We start from the raw sequence: 6,000 nt of genomic DNA on the forward strand, positions 1-6,000 counted from the left end.
CAAAGCATATGAATTCATTGTCTTCCTGTATCTATACAAAAGGACATTGCATTAAGGTAAACTGCTCAAAAGACATAAGGAGAGGAGGAAGGCAATAACTTACAGTACAGCTTCAGTGTCTAAGAAGGATGAGACCTTACAAATTGGTTGGGGCAGAGAGCATAGAAGTGGTTACAGACAGACAAAGTAATGGAAGTGACTCGGGAGCACTGTGATGGGTGCAATTGGATAAACCTAAGCCCCGTGTACTTCAACAGAACCCAGGTGTGTGGGACAGGGGGATGTGATCTCCAAGGCTGCTCAGATCAAGACTGGGCCCCCTCCATCCAGATCCCCCATCTTCTAGTAGCTAAGTGTTACAACCACGAACAGCCCCTGGAGCCATGTAATCCCATCAATGGCCAAGATCCAGAGATTGGATATTGTTGATAAGATAACAACTCTTATTGTCCAGTTCTCACTCTCAGGGAACTTGGTAGGCTTCTGTGAGTATCTTGCCCGCATGGCAGAGTCTGTGCTTCTGGTCACTGTTTCTTTTGAAGTACAGAAGCTACTTAATTTAAGATAGTCCCCTTTGTTTATCTCTGTTTCCAGTTGCTTTGCAAGTGGAGTGTTATCTTTGAAGATACCTTTAACTTCAATGTTGTGGAGGGATTTGCCCTTGTCTTCAATGTACCTGAGGGATTCTGGTCTGATTTTGAGGTCTTTGACCCATTTTTATCTGACTTTTGTGCATGGTGTTAGGTAGAGGTCTGAGTCATTTTTTTTTTTTTTTGCATGTAGCTGTCCAGTTTTTTTTGCACCGTTTGTTAAAGAGGACTGTCTTGCTCCACTTCACATTTCTTGCTCCCTTATCAAAGATTAGATGATTATATATTTGTGGTTGTGTGTCAGTATATTCAATCCATTTCCAATGGTCTGCGGCTCTGCCTTTGTTCCAGTACCATGCTGTTCTCATTATTATCACTTCATAGTAGAGTTTGAGGTTGGGGAAGGTGAGGCATCCATCGTTTTTTCCCCAAGAATTGCTTTAGCTATTAGTGGGTGTTTGTTGTTCCATTCGAATTTCAGGAGTGCTTGATCAAGTTCTTTGAAGAATGTCATGGGTATCTTTATAGGGATCACATTGAATTCGTACAATGCTTTGGGGAGTATTGCCATTTTGACAATATTAATTCACCCATTCCATAAGCAGGAGATATTTTTCCATTTCCTAGTGTCCTTTGTTATTTCCTGTTGTATAGGTCCTTTACCTCCTTAGTTAAGCAGATTCCAAGGTTCTTGATTTTTCTGAGGCACGATTGTGAATGGAATTGCTTTTTCATGTCACTTTCTTCTCTCTCATAAGTTGCATATAAAAAAGCCATACACTTTTGGGTATTGGTTTTATAATCTGCAATTTTACTATGAAAGTCTATTGTTTCTAGAAGCTTTTTTGGTAGAGGTTCTAGTATTCTTTAAATAGAGTATGATATCTGCTGTGAATAGTGAGAGTTTATTGCTACCTTTCATACATAAAAACCCTTAATATCTTTTTCTTACCTTATTTCTATTGCAAGTACTTCCAGTACCACCTTGAACAGAAGTGCCAAAATGAACTTTTACGTAGCACTTTCTGTCTGTAAATTTCTATGCTAAGAACAGTGGAATATACAGTGATATCTTAGTAATTTACAAGTAAATTATGAAGACAGATACTATAAAAATTTCTTTGTATAAATTTCCAAAATGTGTAGCTTTTATTAAACATATTAAGAATAAATCCTATATCTTGATTATACCCTGAATATTATTTCCTTGTTAGAATTACCCTTCTAAAATGCAATAAAGTGACACATTTTAAAAATGTTGATTATTCGCTTATTAATTCAATGAATCTTTGTTAGTCTGGTGGTGCAATGCCTCCAGGAAGTCCACCTAGACTCTCAGGTGAGTGCATCAACAGTCTGATGGTGTCTTCATGCTTCCTGATAACCTCAAATTGCCACTGTGCCGCTGGCTGGATCCCAACACCTCAGGACTAAGTTTCCCGAGAAATTAAACTCCCTAAAGATATGTGGGAGCCATGTTCACAAACCACCCCTGGCTCAGCTATACAAGCTAATGGATTGGTCTCGTTTCAGAGACCCATAAACAAATCTTGAAAGAGATCAAAAGCCACAGTTAATCTTGGACCTGCAAAAGGATGAACACACTAGGGTAAATTGAGGGAGGCAGGTTAGTTGGGTGCCCACCCAACCAGAACCCAGTGCAGCCACTTGCTCCCACAATCGAAAATCGCCACCATGCCCTCATCTGGTTTCCAACTTCTCAGGATGGCTCTCACTGAAATATAACAGCTGAAAATTCGGATATGCGGGTTTTGTGACTGAAATCTCCAGGCTTTCTCTGGGTCACAATGGGCATCCCATCCCCACTGCCCTGTACTTATGGAAGCCTCAGCAGTCATTTCCATACCTCAAAGCTACTCCAGCCGTAGCTTCCTGTAAAAAATACTAAATTCCTTGAGCAAACATGATGACCTCTTAGTACATGTACGAGACCCATGATGCACAAAATAAAAAGGAGACAGAGAGAAAGAATCAAAGATCCTGCCATAGAGACAGGCTGGCGTTGGGGGTAGGGTGTTGGGGGATGGCTTTAGGGAACCAGGAACATTGGTGGGAAATGTACACTAGTGGAGGGATGGATATTGGATCGTTATATGACTGGAAGCAAATTATGAATAGATTTGTAATGGTCTATCTCACAGATATTCAAAAAACATTACAAATATATATCCTTAATTTGTAACTCAGACTACTGATAGAACATTAAAACCCAGCATAACTATTTTTGTGTTCTCTGTAGGAAAATAATGTTACTCCCCTGTGTGCCAATAGCTTGAAGAATGCTAAACCCAAAGATACATCAATGACTGTCTTTGGCATGAATATTGTAATTGCAGCTATGCTATGTTTTAGAATCAGTTCATGGACAAGAAATCAAGAGGAGCAAGTGGCAAAGAGCATCAGTGTTGAATAGATACATAATGTTTGAGGAGCTTGCAAGGGAGACGGAAAGATTTGGCATGAGAAGAGGGAAGAAACAGAAGAGTGAAGTACTAATAAGTATCATGAGAAAAATGCAAGGGAGGACATTTCCTGGCAAGTGTCACACTCTGTTGAGCTTTTGGTCAGGATAAGTATTAGAAAGTATCTTTCCCATTTAGTGGTAAAAAGGTAATTTTGATGGGTGCATTTAAAAATTACTTTAAAAATTAGAATCACCAAGAGATACACAGTTACAAAGATGCTCATAATTGAGTTTCAGTCATATAATGTTCTAGCACCCTTCCAGTATAATGGGGGCATTTTTGAAGGAATATCCCTGGTGGGAAGACTAGGGCATCTGAATCTTAACACATTTCACCAAATATATGATCTCTTCTCACATGATATATCCTTTCTCCCCTGCTTCTTTGATTTATGTTTTCATACAATATTTCCTTGTGAACCTCACCTCAAGTGAGGGTCCCTATTTAAGACAAGTACATGTTTCTGGGGCATTACATATTTTTCGGTTGCTGGGAGAGTCTCTATAGCAATGCTCAGGAGGTGTGAGGGCTCCACAGACAATTCTCAGAAAACGTGGCCATGGTGCTTGGGGTCCTCCGAGGCTATACAGCCTTTGATACTCTGGCAATCAGGTGGTGCTGGGAGTCAAATTGAGTGCATGTGAGGCAAGTTCCATAAGCACTACACTATCTCCTGCGGCCCTGGGTATTAGATTGATGTCAGCATTCTGAGGTCCTCCCTTTTGTCAGAAAGCAGAAACTTGTGCAGGAGAAAGTGGAAGAGACCTTAGGGTTTAGCTAGGTTGACTGAGTAGATGGTGGTAGCATTAAGATTAGAACATAAAGTAAAAATAAAACCAGAGAAAGATCTAACAATAGTAAAGAGGGCTTTAGACGTTACTGGGCCTGCTCGAGCAAATCGATGATCAACGGGAGGGCCTTTTCCTTTACCAATCTCCAAAAAAGTTTCAAAATATAATTTTTGACAAAAAAATCATACAGAAGTCCAAATTTTTATTGTTCATGGGATAACTATATTAAAAAGAGAAAAGAACCACAATAAACATACAAGTAAAATGAAGGTACATTTCTTTGGAGTCTTTCAATTATGTATTTATATTAGTATATATACAAGTATAATCTTTAAAAAATAAATTTCAGTTACTATAACATTTTATTGAGTTTTTTATAATTGTAATGTTTTACTGTTAAGATGATATTGTTGTGAACATTTATATCTATTTGTCTACTTTTCTGATTGTTAACTTAAGATCTGATATTAAAAGCTAACTTACTAGGGCTCGAGCCATAGCACAGCTGGTAGGATGTTTACCTTGCAAGCGGCCGACCTGGGTTCAATTCCCAGCATACCATATGTTTCCCTGAGCACCGCAAGGGGTAATTCCTGAGTGCAGAGCCAGGAGTAATCCCTGTGCATTGCGAGGTGTGACCCAAAAAGAAAAAAAAAGCTAACTTACTTATGACTGGGTATGTAGCTCAGGGCTAAAGCACTTGGCTTGCAAATATGAAATTTTGGGTTCTATCCCTCACACTATAGAAAAAAAACCAAAATCACTGACTATGGTTGAAAACATATCTCAGTGGTAAAATATTTGCCTCACATTTGTGAGGTTATGGGTTTGATACCTGAATTTCCATATACGCACACAAAAGCTAATTTACTTAAAGAATATTAAACTGCTTAAAACTAAGTATATATTGCCATACTATTATACAGATTTAATTATCAGTAAAATAACTTGAAAAGGTCTATTTTTAGCATCTTTGCTAGGAAAAGATGTTACCTGATTTTTAAATGTTTGTAATTTGGGACACATTTTAATTTGTCATTTTAATTTGTGCTCTTTGTCTACTACTGAGCTTGAAAATTGCTCTTGTGTTTACAAGTTATTTACACTTCTTTGAATATAGATTATATGATCATAATTTATGCTTATTTTTTCTATACAAGTTTAATAGCTAAATACTGATTTATTTCACAGCACTAATTTATTATAAACATTCATCTTTTACCTATTATATTAATTGACATTAGTTGTATGTTTTCCTTGTTTTTTGATCACTTAATTTACTTTTTATCTTTTCTTTCAGATTGTAAGATTTTCACAGAAATGAGCATATGTTTTTCTTTATCTTCTACAGTTTTAAACTGAGAACAACTGTTTGTTTTGTAAAATAGAGATACCTGTGCATTTAAAATTTCTTCTCATTATTTTTATATTTTAACACATCTCAATTCATCTACAACTTATCATAGTAAGTGTTGTCATATTGAAAGAAACCACCATTTTTTTCAATCATAGCACTGTAGCACTATCCTCCCGTGGTTCATCCATTTGCTCAAGCAGGCACCAGTAACATCTTACAACACATTGTGAGACTAGTTGTTACTGGTTTTGGCCTATCGAATACGTCATGGGTAGCTTGCCAGGTTTTTTCTATGAGGGCGAGATATTCTGGGTAGCTTGCCGGGAGAGGAATCGGAATCAGGGTTGGCCTTCTGCAAGGCAAATGCTGTACGCGCTGTGCTGTAAACGTTATATAAAATATACTAGTAATACCGAATGTTGTTTCTTTAACAGTGCAATAAAATGATTATTTAGTAATTTTCCTGATTTATTAATGAAATATGTAAGCTCTTGAGTATAATGGGAGTAGTTTTCTAACACAATAGTCTGAGGAATTTGAAACTGTTATAACTGTCTTGCAGGATTCCATCTCCCTAGCCTGCTTCATTCTACCCCTCTCTCTATCCAATCCGGTATTCTTCCTGGGAATCTGACCTCCTGATTGGCTAGGCTCTACCTTTAACTGCCTATTTTATGACATCATTCTCCCACCAAACCAAGCACCAATTGGTCGAATGTTGGGGTTCCCATACGGTTGTTTGTAAACAAATTTGAATCATACTGGAAAGTGACCAG

Source organism: Sorex fumeus, unplaced genomic scaffold, assembly GCF_029834395.1.
Source record: "Sorex fumeus unplaced genomic scaffold, SorFum_2.1 ptg000054l, whole genome shotgun sequence".
In the NCBI taxonomy this organism is placed as follows: Eukaryota; Metazoa; Chordata; class Mammalia; order Eulipotyphla; family Soricidae; genus Sorex; species Sorex fumeus.